We start from the raw sequence: 17236 nt of genomic DNA on the forward strand, positions 1-17236 counted from the left end.
TTCACCCCAAGCTCTACTGTGATGTTTTCCCAACTCCTAAAAAGACACAGGCAATAATATGCCCTTCTGATATTAATATAAGCACACCACCAGTTTTAATAGTGTTTAAGGTGAAACTACTTCACTCCATTGTCCTCATGCATCAAAAAATCATCACTGGAGTTACTAGAAGGCTGAACATCTGCATGTTTATGAAGAAAGGAGTGATGATTAAGATAAACCCATCCCCTTACTGATCTCAGGGCGCTCTTTCAGATTAAAAGAATAAAATTAAATAATATCATAACATTAAAAAACTCAGAGCTTGCTGAGGGTGAGTGAGTTCACAACAAGCACAAACACTGATAGCTATATCCAACCAACACATTCTTCACTGACAAATCACTGTACTACAGGTGTACACATATAGATTAGCTTAAACATACTGCTATTTGCTACGTGCTTTCTATTTTTCTATTAATTCTCTTTTGAAGACGTATCACTTCATTAATAATTTCAACATCTTTGAAGAACACTGGAGAAGTGAACACTGTATATGCATGCTCATGTGCTATGTGAAAACGGCGTAGAAGTCAACTGCAATTCTACAGGTCTGTTTCCTTGCAAAGTTTCAGCAGTCCGTTGCTAAATAAAGCCCCATTTCTGCCCCTCTCTATCATACGCTTTAGCAAGTGCACTTTTGAAAAAATGAGTAATTGCATTTGAGTCAACCTGCATGCACTGAAGTTAAGCACCGCTTAAGTGTTTGCAGGATTAGGGCTTAAGCTTCCAATTATCCCTATTGCAGCTGTGTGACATAGACCCCAATGAATGCATTTCTCATCAGTTTTAATTCACGTCTTCTCTTTTGGGGCAAACACGAGTAGCGACTGAGTGGTGTTGTTGCTGTTAGGCCTACACACCTAATAAACCATAATATTTACTCTCATTATTATCTTCAATAATTGAGTTAGAGATTCACTATATGACCCAGTGATCATGGTATATGTGCTACCTCACTTAAGGAAACAGTCGAGTTTAAAATTCAAAATCGGGTAACTGAGTAACTAATTGGTATATATGTATGTGTGTAGCAGGTTCAACAATATGTCACTGGAACAAAACCAGCAATTGCTAGGGAGGTTTCATGGCTGGTATTATTCAGAAGGTCGTAGTACACTGTCTCAGGAGTCTCTGCTTACCTTAGAAAATACTGTCAAGAATTTAAGGCTGCATGGAAATTGTTATGTGGGCATTTTATTTGTTGTTAATTGCACAGCATTATTTTGTTCCAGTATCCCATGGAATGTGAACGCACACGATCTTTTAAAAGGGTAGCAATGGACAGATCTGATTAGCATTGGGTGCCTCCAACATTGTTATTGAATAAGATGCAAATAATATGTTAAATTTTGGCAATTGTTCACTAGCAAAAAGGTTCTTTGAATGGGAAAGTCATCTTAGTGATTCAATACCATGGTTTTTTCCAACATATTAATTTTATTCATTATTTTAGTCCCACTTTTGTAAGGGAAGAGCTGCACACTCTCATTTAGGTTTTACCAGCATTTTAAGTTTTGTTGCAAAAATCTTTACTATGCTAAATAATTTAGAGTTAGGGATTGCTTTCAGTGTACATTCACCTGGAACACTATTCCATGCTGATGATGCTTTGTGGATATAAGAGAAACCCTTTATCCTCAACCTCCAGCCAACATACGCAGCACCATTACTGGCTCTGTTCAATAATTGCATGCTCAACACAGAGAGGAAAGGAGGACAAAGATGATTTTGACATACACCATACTGACACTCATATCCTAAAGCTGCTGGTATAACATATATCCTGTTTGAATTAAAAGCAAGCTTGATTTTTTTCCCACCAAGTCAGTCCTACGAATACTTTAAAAATACTGCATTTTGTTTACCACTAGACCCTGCTGTAGCCTTATGTATAAATTGTATTTGAAGCAGGGAAAACCAGGTACCCTACTGTAATTTTTGTTACTAGATACTGAGACAAAATAATTAAATCAGGATCTTGGCCATACCAACTTGAAAAATGCACAAACTCTTGCTGCTATATTACTAGTTGAAATTTAGTTCCATGTAAGTAGGAAGCTGGATTTCTTTTCTGATGGCAGTGAAATCAGCATTAGGTGTGTCCAAGAGACATCATAGAACTATTAGAAATCACCAATACTTAGCAATGCTTCCTCAAAAAAGCAAATCCTAAGATTCTAAGGATCTGACTTTTTTTGCTTTGCTTAAGGCTGTATTTTACATACCTGTTGACATAAGGCCTGGAGTCACAGCCCCCTGCCAACTAGACAAGGCCACTGTCATCCAGTTGAATGGAAACCTGGACGCTGAGGATAAAGGTAAAGTTTGGTGCATGTCCGGTTGTCCTCGAGGATGGAGTCAGGGCATGGCCAGCATGCAGATGAAACCCAAGAACCTGAGAACACTTTGGAGCCTGATAATAAAGACATGGCCTACTCTACTGGAAGGTTTAATGGCCTTTCCTTGTCCCATCTTCCTCTAAGCAGGATTCAGGTCTAGTCTCAAGTCTCTAGTCTCTGAACTCCTCAGACTTTTTGGGTTTCTTCTTCACAATGACCAGGGATAACTACGGAAGCAAATGCCAGTGGGAAGTCTTTTTACAGTTCCCTGCATTACAGATGTGTCAAAAGACCCCAAGGGACACTAAGTCCAACACTTTCCCTTCCTAGACAAGCAGCAAATGCTCCACTGATTAAGTTTCCTGGTATTGTTGACTTACATGAAGATGACTGAGTTATGATGATATCATAGCATATAACATGCTTGAGAATCAAGCTATGAAATTTGGATTCACATTCTTTCCTCTTGTTTGCCATGTGCCATGCATACTGTTTTGGGATCTTTACCCTTTTCCTATCCCTTCAGCTCCCAATCATACTTTTATTGACCAACCATTTTTCAAAACACCTTTTTTGTCCCTTGTTGCTTTCCCTGTGTCCTTTCCCCTGTTTAATTTTCTTCATAGAATCATAGAATGGTTTGGGTTGGAAGGGACCTCAAAGATCATTTAGTTCCAACCCCCCTGCCATGGGCAGGGACACCCCCCACTAGACCAGGTTGCCCAAAGCCCCATCCAACCTGGCCTTGAACACTGCCAGGGAGGGGGCATCCACAACCTCTCTGGGCAACCTGTGCCAGTGCCTCACCACCCTCACAGTGAAGAATTTCTTCCTAACATCTAATTTAAATCGACCCTCCTTCAGCTTAAACCCATTACCCCTTGTCCTGTCACTACACTCCCTGATAAACAGTCCCTCTCCAGCTTTCCTGTAGGCCCCCTTTAGGTACTGGAAGGCTGCAATTAGGTCTCTCATTCTTACTAACACTTACTTTATTTTAACAAACCTCTACATTTCTACTGTATGTGTTCCTCTGTTCTATACTGCCCTACACACGTGCATCTCTATACATCATATTGATCATTGTTCTCACCATTTGACATCCTGTAGCTTCCAGCCTTTTACCTCTAAGCTGATTTTCATCTATTGACTTTTATAAAAATTGGGCACAATATAGGTAAACAATGTGAGCTATCATCTTAAACAATTATTATTATAAAAAATGTTTAAAATATGCCACAGAAAATTTTCAAAGTATTACCTCAATATTTTGAAAAATTCCAGCATGTTCCATTTTTTGATTATAAAAATGCTCCAATCAGTAGTTCTGCCAAAACCACTGTATTTGTCATTACAAGTTTTAACAGGTTTGTAATAAAAATGGAATCTTAACTGAAAACTTTTGAAAATTGTAAATCTGGGGAAATTTTGACCAACACTAACCTAGAGAGTCTTAAAATTAAATGCTTGTATGCTATGTTAAAAACAATTAATTTAGTCTCAGAATAGGCGGATGAAACAGAGATTGTTTCAGTGGTGGGAATTTGAGACATTTGACACTTTCCACAGTGAGATCTACAGGTTTACAGGTGCTTGCATTGGGTCATCGGATAGAAAATACCCATTTTCAGAAAATGGATACATTTTATAGTACATGGTAGACTAATTTTTTTTTTCTGGAATAGGATTTTGTTTCTATGCATAGACACATTTATACTAACACAGCCATCTTTTCTTTAATAAAGTATATTCTGTTTGGGGAATTAGTTTATGAACACTGACTAACATAAGCAGCAGCTACACTCAGCTTGGCAACACAACTCACCGGGACACCCATCCCAGCAGACTTGTTCAAGTGTTGGTAAAATTTCTAAACAAACCAACAGTCACATTTCAGAACTCTCATCCAGGTTAAATTGGAAAATAAAGTCAGAGATTGGAATAAATCTAACTCTCCTGGCTTTTAGTGCATTTCTCTATATCAAAGTCGTATTGTTGTTGCAGCTCTCATGCTAAGAAACGAACAACCATCTTATACCCTGTTATATTCTCAGCAAAGGAATCTAGGACTCAGCTGCTGGAAAGTGAGAAATACCCTCAAATCTTAACCGTGTTTGTTTTCCAGATAGTACGCAGTAAGGCAGCAGAGAAGGGAAGTGTTCACCAATACCCCTGTACTGTTCTGTTAAGTATAAAAAACTGTAGCAGACAACAGAAAAAAGTGAATACCTTTTAATACTGAGGTGGAGAGAAGGAGCAAAGAAAAGGAAAATGCACCACACAACTGATGACCTCTCACAACAGGTTTTCAGGTTGCTCGCTGCATAGGCATGTATGTTGGGGAAAGAGAGAGCTGTACCTGCCTTGGAGGGGTACAAATACACTACAGCTGTAATCTGCAGGCTTGTAGGAATATTAATGGCACAGTCCATCCCAAGAAAAACACTGTGAAGAAGTTAATAATTAGACAAGGATCTTGAAAAGAAAAAAAAATTTCTTCATGCATTTTTTTAATTTGAGTGTAAGCTGGTGCATAATGGAAACCAAAGTCAAGTAAGTGTTAACAGTAATTTTACAAAATTTCATCCTAAAATTTTCATGTTTTCTCTGCCCACTCTAGAGTGTATGCATGTCAAAAGTGCCTGAAGGCAAAGGCATTTTATACTATGGATCTGACCAACTAACTCCTTTACCATTAGAGATGGATCTAATAGAGAGCTCTGTAAAACCACTGTGATACAGTATATCAATTCAGTGCTACAATATGGCCTTTCTTCTGAAATCAGTTTTACATAAATTTGTAAAGTAATGGACTACTGGGTTAGGAAATGCACACTCTAAAGCTGTTTCCCAAAGATCCTGACTCTACTGCAAAATGGTGATGTGGGAATTCAGTTCTGCTGCATTGCAACTGTATTCCTTCTCACAGCACCTTTTCATAAAGACATTGGTAATTTTAAATGTGGAAAAGGCGCACAATTTTTTGGAAGGGGGGGGCAGAAGAAACAGGGTCTAGATGGAGGACTTCTGTCAACATCTGCAGAGCTAGTCCTACCTGGCTGCCTTGTAGCTTGAAAGAGGACATTGCTAGGAGGGTGGAAGAGTACTGCAGAGAGAGCAAGGCTTATCTAATTCCGCTGGAGGGGGGACAGAAAGGAAGCTTTATTTTTTTCTCGCATTAGTTATGCTTCTGGAAATGTGGATAAGCAACAAAATGCTGAGTCCTAACACATGAGCACAATGCTTGCGCAGTAATTTGGCCAAAAGGTTTGTCATCAGTGAGCAACCCCTTGTTTTCTGTCTTCTAGCGGACACCTACGCTATCTCAGTAGTTCCCAGTGGCTTAGTAATGAACCTGCATTATTTCTCATTCAACAATGTGCACTTAAATAGTCACAAACAAGAAGGGATATCACATTTGGTGCAAAAAAAAAAAAAAAAAAATAATGTCCAAAGGGGTAAAATGTACAATGAATATGCAGATACAACTTCAACTGCAGAGTTTTAATTATGCCAATTGTAATGCTACCACCTGTAACGTGTGCTCACTCCCTTTTTGATTGTATCAATTTCTTTCTCTCCATTTAGTCCTTTGGTCAGCTCCATAGTGCACTAGTTGTTTGTACTTTAGAAAGGCAGACCATCATAAGATTGTTACAGCTGGCTCCATACTAAGGTCTTATGCTTCTACTGTTGTACAAGTAAATTTGGTTAATTAGGTATTACTATCACCACTACTGCGCTTTTACAGTAATAGAAAAAGGCAATACAAATCTGCTGTCACTGCTATTTTTAATTCTAGTTTGTTATGTATCTATTTAAACAATGGCACCAACAATATTCCAGTAGCTTATCATTTGAGTGGTATGGTCTAAGGAATCTGGCTGATACAACTCGGATCCTGTCTGTGTTTGTTTCTATCAAATACTCATAGTGCATACTATTTGAGTGTTACAGCAGGATTGAAAGGGGGAAAAATGGTACTCAGTAATTTAGCAAGCAACATTGTTTTCTGTCTGATCAACACAGTTCTGCATTTCAGGAATTCAAGAGAAACATCTGGCTTTACCGAGACAAGAATCCGAATTTAAATCCAAGCAGTAAATCCATCCAGGAGGCGACCACACCAGTCCAATTGCCCTGTAAAGATGGTGTGTGTCCTCTGCCAGCAACAAATATTGGAAGACATCCGGCATGATTAGTAACATGTAAGAACTGTGTCCATTAAGCTTTTTTCTTTTATTTTTTTCTTTTCCAAAAAGCTCTGATACAAATTCATCTTCAGTCTACAGTTTGAAGCAGCCCTTTAAGAACCTCTCCACAGCAAATACTCCCAAACATTTCTTTTGTAGATTTTCTTCACATTTTATAAAAAGAAGAAAATCATATGTGAAACAGAGCTAGATTTTTCTTCATTGTCAGTAAAAGGGTACAAGTACTGCCTCAATTTTTCAGTTATTCTATAAATAATGTCTCACTGCATTTTCTTTAGGAGTATATAAAAATGCCTAGCTTTAGTATCTTAATGCACACAGTACATTCTGCTGAGAGATCAAGGCAAGTTCATCCTAATGCCCCAATCTTCAAATTTTCAAATGCCTCAGGTAAATGACTGTTACAAATATTTGGGGGTTAGAAGTGCACACAGAAATTACCAGTAACATTTCCCCTTTGATTGCCATCATTATGAATAACAAACACTGTCACAGTAGAAAGAGAGCAAGATGACATGATACCATATAAAATGACACTACCAAAAACATACCTGTAAATGAAAGCTTTGAGAAACTGCTATCCTTTTAATAGGAAATATAGCTCACTTGAATGAATATGCAATATTCTCTGAGGGTTTGAATTAAATACAGACCTTAATAATTACCCTAATTACTTCTGTTGTGATTCTACCTTTGAGTCTACATGAAACAAACATCTAACAATTAGTTACACTTCCATTTAATCAACTGGTTTTGAATAAATGGCTGTTAGTATTTCTTTTAACAAACTTGTTCTTTTAGAAAGACCAAAGATAAAATTGTTTGTTTCAATTTAGCATTCAATGTGTCATTAGTTTGGGCTAACATATTTGGGTTTTTTGCCCAGCAGCTGAAGTCCTCTATCTAGCCACAAAAGAAATGCAACAAAAGCTACAGCAGAAGGTGGAACACATTATTTGGTAACACATCTCAAGCACAGCCTGGACAAACTACCTCTGAGGGTAAAAACACACATCACGTTTCAGCTTCCAAGCCCAATTTAGTCTTCAGTCTCTCAACTGAGCCTGTCAATTAGGGTGTCAATTAGGCCTTGATCCAGCAGAGCACCGAAGCATGTGTGTAATCTAAGCATGTGAATAACCCTGTTGCTCACTGCAAATCAGGATGATGGTGACGGGGGACAAATGAACAGGGCCACTAGTTCATTCTCACATACAGCAATTACGCCACACTTTAAAATATTTTCTTGATGAAGCAACATACTGGAAAATTGTGGCATTTGTCATCTCTGCCACTTTGGGAGCCGGTATAAAACAGAGTTGCTGTTCATCTTTTTTTAGTTGGCAGAAAGAAGCTAGATATTCTTTCCTCTAAAACTATCCGAGAAATCACCTCCTTTCCAAAATACACCTGATTTAAAGTGGCATCTCTCTTTATAAAGCTATACAGTAATAGTTTCTTTTGTGTAGTTTGAACACCGGATTTTCAATATTTGACTTTTTAGTAGACTCGGCACTAGTGAGGCTGCTGCTCCTAGATATGTAACTTGAGCTGATTAGCTGTTTTGTGTCTGAGCTTGCCTGTACCTAAAATGGAGAGAGCGATCCATCTCTTTTCTCAAAACACTGAGGTCTCCCGATTATAGAAGTATTCCTCTAGAATAATTTTTGCTATTGTTGCTTAAGCATACATACTATGGCTCCTGAGGCCACCGCAAACTGATGCATATTCCTCTCCAAGAAAGTAAAAAGCACAGCTACAGCACAAGATTCCCCAGTTGGAGAATCACACAGAACTGCACCATGATGCACCTGCAGAAGTACTAGGAGAGGCAAGGCTAGGAACTTCAAAGCTCAGTCCATTTTGGCAAAGGACTCCACGGGGCTGTGGCAAGTGTCTTACTCTCTGGATGCTCGCTTAGTAACTAGATGAGAAATACAGAAATGTCATCTTTAAGAACTTTCACCTGACCTCTTCAAAGCTTATTCCCATACCAGTTTTAAAATATTCCAAATGTTTGAGATAAACTATGCAATGTGGAGCCTGCTAATGACAGAGACAAACCAGACCTCACAGACACGCTTTCAATGCTAGGCAAATGCAAAATAAAATACCATGATAGTACTGATGCACATTTTCCTCCCCTGAGTCTGATCCTTAGCCTGAGATACTGACATCCAAATTCTTTTCTCTTAACTGTAGAGCAAGTGATGCAACAAGGAACACAAAACTGGGCTCAGGGTTTTGCCATGCTCAGTTACAAAATGCTTCCACACTGGGTAATACTGCTCACAAAGGAAACGGATCCAATAAGAGTCTAATCTTGCTCCCACTGGAGTTTGTAGCAAAACTTATGTGGAAACAGAATGAAACCTAAATTTGACACCAGTGTTAAAATTGATGGACTCCTTTCTATAACCTGTCAAGTCAATGATAGGTTGTTTGTACCTTTGATTGTTACAGGGAAATTACCAGATCAGAATTCTGAATCTCTCTAATAAATGAACTTTTAAAAACGTAACTCGTGCTTCTCAAACACTATGCCCCGTGTTTTGTCAGGATAGTATAATACAAAAGGTTGTGATGTATACATTAAGATTTAAATGCATCTCTCTGGAAGTGACATGAAATGAGCAGCCTTTCCAGCAATTTTTACACAGGAAAATTAACTCATTATTTCTATCTCAAGAGTCAACCTTGGAAGTATCTGAACAGAAATGGTTTTTAGCTTCTGAAAACTGCTGATCCTCAAACATTTTTTGCAGCTTTCTATTGAAGGAAAACAAGAATTTAAGTAAAAAAAATGGGCATGGCAAAAACTCTTCTGTCCACTCTATCAGCATGTTTACACATCCACATATGGCCACAGTTCACCCAAACATCTTTCCTCTGTTGAACAAAACATCTTCCCCAGATTTCTGGGCTTAAGCAGAAGAAAACACAGGGTGGAAGGTGCACACAGTCTATCACAGGAGACAGCCACTGAGCCAGAAAACAATTCTAAAATGTGTACAGGGCTACAACAGTTAAATCTCAAAGCTGCTGAGAAATTGCTTGGATGCTATGAGCAAAAAGTGTGGTTCCAGAGTATAATCCTAGTGATACACTATGTTCTTTGCAAAAGGTTGTGAGGCCTTGGCCTAATAAGCATAATCTCATTACACTGCAAATAAAAGTTTCCTATTTATCTCCAGATTTCAAATGAATCTAATAAGGCTTATGATACAGTCACCCAATACCCTAATCATATTTCTGCCTATCTAAAAGCAATCAGTAATTGTGTTATAGCAGAACGTGCTGACAATACCTCTGACACAGAAAGGAGAATGAGAGCCCAGCTGTACTAATTAAATTAAATGCTAGGCTGATGGAATACATTTGCTGAAGCTTGGAGAGTATGGGTGCAGAATTAATAAGCATTACAGCTTAGAGCAGGAGATGATATCATAATGGATGCAAGGTTTTGATGTGGAGAGCCTCATTCAGATTCAATGTACCATAATGTACGGATGTGACAGCTGCTTAGAGAGGTGCAGAACCTTGAACAAAGTGCACAGGAACTTTCTCTCCCCCCCTCCTCCTTTATTTTCCTCTCCTCTCCATCCCTCCTCCCCCCATCTTTTTTGTCACTCGCTTAGGAACTGTATTTTAATAACATCCATCAGCTCAAAAATACTCTTGTTGGGACCACAGTTTACTATTTACTACGATCCTACTGGTTTCTTTTCCTCCCATCTTCCCCTCCTGTCCGCTGTTTTAAACCTACCAGCCCTACAAATTAAAGAATTACCCTTTGAAAATTAGTCTGTAACACGGTGTGTACACAGTTAATCACGATTTTGTCTCTCTTCCCTCTTTCTTACTGTTTTTTATGTCAGAAATCCCGAGAGCAGGGCAACTCCTGCAAGCGCCACGGGAAGGAGAAGAAAAAAACAAACGCAGCCCACCTCCATCACTGCGGCCAAGCTACTGCAGGAGCATTTGGGAGGGCCTGGGAACGAACAAAAAATCACTTAAACCGACCCAGACCCGTGCGTTTCCCCGGCAGGGCCCCACCACCGAGCCGCTCTCCCTCCCCGGCCGGACCAGCTCGGCCCATGCCAGCGCAGCACAATCTCTCGCTCATAAATCGCTGGCGCTGGCAGAGAGCGGCAGGGCCGGGGCTGCTGCGCCAGCGAGGCCGGCCAGGCCTCATTACCATGAGAATTTTGACAGGATATTAAATTTACTAATCCTGAACTTTCCGGACTGACCCCTCACTCGCGAGCAGACAATACCGGTGTCTGCCGGCGAGGCCCCTCCGCCTGCCCTCAGCATGTTTTAACACCCCTTCTACCCCCCTGGCAGCACCCCCGCCACACGCGCAACCCACACACGGACACCCGCGCCGGGGGGCTCCTTTGGCGGTTGGTTTCCGGGCCGCCAGCGCCCCACCCCGCCCGGCCGTCCCCTCAGCCGCCTTCCCGCGCTCCCCACCGCCCCCATCCGGGTAGCCGGGCCGCCCTGGTTGTTTTCTCTTCCCCGGCCCGAGGTGCGGGGCTACCCGGCTGCCTTTAGAAAGTTGAGCCCCGTGAGGAATTAGGCGCGGCCCGTCCGCTCGCTCGCCCGAGCCCCGCTTGAGGGGCAGCCCGCGCCGCCCCGAGGGCGCCGAGACCCCGCTCCCTCCCTCCGGGTCAGCTCTTCCCGCGGCCCCCCCCTCTTCCCTCCCCAAAGGCCCCTCCTGAAAACACACCTGCCTATTAAGTTGCTGAAACAGCAGATTTCCACTGATACTATACAGATAAAGCTGACCATTAAATCGCAATTTAACATCCCCAGGCAGCAGTGGCTGCTGACAACCTCTAAAGCTTGTAATCCCATTTAACCCCCTCCTGTCATGAGCAGGCCCACCCTTTTAGAATAATGCAGACCAAATTAAACCTGACACGGCAACAAGAGAAATAAAAACCCCTTTAGCTTAAAAGTCATGCCACAGTGGGTAACCCTGACCTTCAGCTTCCCCACTCCCTTCTCCAGGGAGCCCCCCAGACGTTGGCGTTGACAGAGATGAGCGGGGAATCTCAAGGAGCGGCTGGATGTCCCTGGGGACAAATTAAAGGGAATTTTCCTAGACAATAGAAGGAAATTTCACCTGAGGGTTGATTCTTTTTTTTTTTTTTTTCCCCTCCTCCCTCTCTTTTTTTTTTTTTGAAAGTCTATTTTCAGTAATAAAAGATGAGCCCCGATCGCTCCCTGCCCACTGCTGCTCCGGCAGCGCGGCTCCCTGCCCGACCCGCCAAGGGGGTCCCTGCCGGAGGGGGCCCAGCGGGTGCCGCAGCCTCCCTGCCTCGGAGGGGAGGCTCACGTCTGCGAAGCCCACGGCTAGCATTTAGCGGCGATTTCAGGAGGAAGCTGACCGCCTCTAAGATCCCCTAAACCAAACACAAACCCGCCCCCCCCCCCCCCCCCCCCATTAAATAATTTCCCTCCCTAGCTCAGGCTCCTGCCTGTAGTCCATCTGCTTTGTTAGGAGAGGAGGGGAAAGGCACGGCGGGGTGAGACTCGCCCTGCATTATTCACACACTGCTAGCCCAGGAGTACAGGAGGAGCTTTCAGACCTAATCCGGGCAACGTTGCACTCATTACTTACATCTCGTTTGGGAAAATAACGCCATTCATTTGACAGTATTTTCCAGAATACTGGACTATATGGACAAGCCTTTATAAACAGCGTACATCCCCATCAGCGCACCAGCACTTGCAAATACGGAGGACGGCCCTAATCTACACAGTAGCAGACCATCACAAATTCCTCCCCACTTCTCCTCTCTGTTTGCTGCCTGCTGAAGAAAAGAGCCAAAAGTCAGAAAGCACCTTGACGCAGGTAAAGGTCACATTGCCACTCTCTTCTCAGTTTCTTATTTCTCTCTTTGCTACAGATGCAATGAGGATATGAGTCTATAGCCAAAATACAAATTGACATACTCCTCTACCTTTCCATACATCTATCTATAAATATATACCTGTAAGCAGCCAGACCTGCCCTTGCCATCCTGCACGCTTTTCTCAGCACTCCCCCCACCTGCCCTTATTTCTGTACGCTGAACAGCATGCAAACAAGACGCCTTGCAAAACAGAGCTATGCCTGCAGCAGGAGAGGTAAACTCCTGGATTGAGCTGAAAGTTTGCTGCAGAAGTTTGCAAGCTGCTTACAGCGAGCCTCTGCGACGGACCCTGTCTGCACCACACCGCTCTGCCCGTAACTCACCAAGTCACACTCCCAGAGGCCCCACGGCAGGAATGAACTTGCAGGACTTCTAAATAGTGGAGCACTAAAAAAGCAGGCTCATTACCTGGACACATGGCTTCTCATTACTTCATTGCTTCAGATGCCAGATCCCCTTGATGCTGCAGATCGGCTCAAAAATTTGAAGTACTCCTTTCTTTTTTTCCCCCTTTCCCTCTTTCTCTCTTTCTTTCATTTGTTCATTCTTAAAAAAAAAAAAAAAAAGATGCTTGACTAAAGTTAGCTTAAATTTGTTAAGAATAAAACCAGCATAAATGTTTATTTCAACTTCCTAGTGCGGCAGTGTACCGAAGCCCAGCCCGCCCAAGCCTCTTTAGCAATGGAGTGGTTTATTTAATTTGTCAGTATAATAGAAGCAGCTGAGTGAGAGACAGAGAATGCAGTGTGGTATAAAAGAAACAAAGGCTAAAAGTACCACTATTTTGATTCCCTTTTTAAAATTACTTCCAAAGTGTGGTATCTATTGTGAAGAATAATGCTGAACAAAGCACAGTGTCTTGGCAATATTCACAGAGCTCATTCACAGAGCCAGTTCTGTCTGTACATTCAGAGGTAGAATACACTTATAAATGATGCATTGGAAGGACTATAGTTCCTATTGTATTCCCAGTGTAAACAAAAAGACAGACAGAAGCTGAATGGCATATGGGCAGCGGGGCCACACTTTATTCAACCATTCCAGCACCATTGTGAAGGTAAAATGCAACGGGAGTTCTCTCCCCCTCTAACTTCAAATCCAGTGAACACATTTTGGGTTAGGCTAACAATTTTATATATAGATATAGATATATGTATATATATAAACCCCACAGATCTGGTGGTCATTTTGTACACTTCTGTGGAAATGTGATCTTTAAAGCAATCTGCAACAGGGGAAGGCTGTTGAGTTTAGGAGGTCATTCCCAATGGGAGTAAGGAGCCTCTGGAGAACACTGGCTGAAAGGTGGTCTGTGTGGTGGCTATGCAGGCAAGCGCTTGACGCATAAAGCCAAAATGGTCTAAAAGAGCAGTGGCAAAAGCTGGGAAGGAGGCTGAGGTGCTCAGGATCTGACCTACCTGGACAAAGATGTGCTATTGGAAAGGGCAGTCTTTCTATGGACTGGAGTCTCCCCCTCTTTTCCCACCATTGCCCCCCCATTTGTTAGCCAGCACAGACAGACTGAGCCTGCACATGGAGATTGGCAACTTTGCCAGATGAGCATAAATCGCCTTTACTAAGTTAGGCGGTGTCCCTGCTGAACAGTTTATGGTCAGAGAAAGCATCTTCGCTGTGTTTGAGGGGAAGGAAAAACCACTCACGTGAAGGAAAGATTAAAATTAGATGTGTTCCATCTGCCCTTGCTGTGTCAGATGATGCCAGGAAGTTTTATGATCACTAGCTCCCTTTATATTTTCTGCTCTCACATAAAGGCTTACGTGCTGAAACTCTGCTCACTGGATTCAGTCTTTTCAATTCATGCAGGCATGCCTGCATCTGTGCGATACAGCATATCTGCTGCACATCACACCCCTTGGTTGCATTTGGAGAGATTTGTGCGAGTAGTGCTAAGGGACCAGCCCGCCTTTTTTTCCCCTGATGGTCCTGGTGCATTTGCTCCTTGCTCACCGTGGGTGATCACTGACTGAGTTCCAGCAACCAGATTAGGAATCTCGTGTTTGGTTTTGTCTGGTGGCTGTTTTGTGCTCACTACAGGTGGGGCTAGGCAGGATTTCATACCTGTTTGAAGTCACTGGAAAATGTTGTCCTTTTCCAGTTGGTATTGGAGCTGTCTGCAGATGAGCCTGCCTGACCTGTTCTGGTATTAAAAAGCCTGGCAGAATGTGCTTTGTTCTGATGTGATGGAGATTTTGCAAGTTTCTGTCTTAGATAAGTCACTGTCTTATCAAGATCTAACATGATCATTTAAATACAAGAAAGCTCCAGATGAGGATTACTCAGCTTGATCCCTAAACCTGAGTGCCACCCTCTCTTTATGAGTATTTATAGCCTTTAATTATAATTGAATCTGGAAACTCTGTGCCCCTGAATACTTTCCTAAATTCTTTGATTCTATTCACAAGAAAATACTACTTGGATTAAAGCATGCTTGATGTTTCCAGGAAAAAAAAAAAATACTACTGTGTTTTCAGTGTGAGCTGCTGCCTCCCAGAACTGATGCCAAGAAACCCAAAATATTTTAATGACTGTACTTAGATGTCAGCACTGATTGCAGATGTTTGTATCTTCCCACTAGGGTTTTTCTCCATGGGGAGCAAGTTAGCAGATGGGGCAGTCAGAAGAGGGTCTGCAGCTGCTGTAGTACCATGGTCAGAGCTTCATCCAAAGTCTGTCCGTGGACTTCATGAGCTCCCTTGCACAGCACCAGGCGCTGGGCAGAGCCCGAGGCAGAGTAGCTAATGGCATCGCATATGGCTAAAGGAGTGGGAAAAAAATGAAGCCTGTGCCAATGAAATGAACGGGCGAGTGACCAAGAGACAAGAGCTTGGAACTTGGAAGAAGACTCAGACTCAGTGTTATTCAGAAGGTCTGAAGTTGTTTTTCTCTTTTCAACTTGATAGAGGTGACATTTTGTGCTGTGAATTTGAGATGCAGATGGAGATGAGATGTAGTGGCTGGTTTCCTTGCCTATTAGAAACCTATTTGAAATGGCATTCAAAAAACACAGCCATGATATGAATGTGGGAATTAATAATGTTTTGAATGTAGTTGACTTTGTGTCTCAGGTAGGCACACGTATTTTCATTCCTGAGAAATTATTAAAGATGCACAGATGCCAGCTGGACACCACTAACTGAGGGCCAAGAAGTTATTGCTAAAGACACAGGAATAGGGGTGTCTCTAGAGGTTCATCGAGTTTGGACAGATAATGCAGACTTACCAGACACTTATCATAATCAGTGATGAAAAATTGAGTTTCAAAATGAGCCAACCTGTGAGAATATTTTCCAAATGAGTAAGACTCCTTCACCTCTAGCTATTTCAGAAAAGGCTGCTGGATCTTCACATGGAAGGAACCTCTGCACATCTCTGCACACTGGAATGAGTTGTATGAGCTAAGTATCTATACAAATATGGCATGTCAACATAGATCAGTTCTATTACTATGCCATGAAAATTAAATATAATCTCTTTTTCAGTCACTCATATTATGACTGCAGGATTCTGGTGCAGGTATGGTCATCACTATTGTAACTTAAAGTATTAGAGGTAAAGATAAAGTCAACTCACAATATCTAAAAGTGTCAGTGGGGTACAAGATATCATTTTGGTGTGCTGGAAAGAGAAATGAGAATTTTGCATTTTTCTCTTTATCACCAAAGATTCCCTTTAAGGTCATTGGAGTTATTTATAGCCTGTACAGGAAAAAAAAAACAACTGGTCAGCTACTACACCACTACCATTCGATGTATTAAAAAAAAGAAAAGATTCTTTTTATGACTTTCCAGGACTTAAATTCTTCAAAAGGTGAGTGTATACTCATAGCAGAGGTTGTTCTTTTAGGAAGAAAACATTGTGACAAAACCAGGCAGTAAACTCTAGGTATTGAATTTCAGTGACTGCCCTAGCCCACTTGCACATCATACTAGGGTACTGGTGGAAATGGAACATTTGGAAAAATATTAGAGGAAGAGACTTCTTGGTTAAAAATTTATTGCCATATAGGTAACACAATTCTTAGAAATGTGTTTGTGTGGGAACAGAAACAGAAACTCCTACTCTGTATGTTCTATTAAAACCAAACTAATTTAATTCAAATTTCAGCTACTTTCTATCCACAAAAAGACCATGAAAAATTTAGAGCAATAATTTTTTTGAGAAATTGCATAGGGAGTACTTTTGAATTACAAATACATTCAAGAAAATTATAAGATGATTGAAGATAATTCATTAATAGATAAAGACTGAAATAAATTTAATACATTATTAATGATCCATTATTCTCTCAGCTCCCTTGTTGATGACCTTCTGGTTACTTTTTTTACAAGTGCTAGTGGAAGCTATTCTTTACAAATGAATATTCAGAATTTCTGACATAGCTAAAGTAATAAAATGCGGACATCATTGTACAGCATGAGCATGTTTTATCTTTTGCCAATGATTATAAAACAACTTCTTGCATCAGGTCAACTTGGTGTTACTTCTGATTTATACTAACATAACTAAGATTAGAAAAGTGTCTTTTCACCTCAAAGGTGATACAGCTTCCCCTTGTTTTCCTTTACAAATCTGTACTTTATGAACAATTCACTCAAACACTGTTCTAAGTGCTTGTAAGTATTTAATAATCTAACAGCATTTAATCCCATATAGTTTTTACCAAAACACTAGTGAAGTCACTAAATGTACTGAGGAA

At 41.2% G+C, this 17236-nt stretch overlaps 1 long non-coding RNA gene across 1 annotated transcript in view; it reads right to left on the reverse strand.

The window, feature by feature from the left end:
- Window positions 1–17236, reverse strand: part of LOC142599459 (uncharacterized) — a 425989-nt gene that overhangs the window by 99065 nt on the left and 309688 nt on the right. The gene's annotated exons all lie outside the window — the stretch shown is intronic.

Source organism: Balearica regulorum, chromosome 1 (assembly GCF_011004875.1).
Source record: "Balearica regulorum gibbericeps isolate bBalReg1 chromosome 1, bBalReg1.pri, whole genome shotgun sequence".
Lineage (NCBI taxonomy): Eukaryota > Metazoa > Chordata > Aves > Gruiformes > Gruidae > Balearica > Balearica regulorum.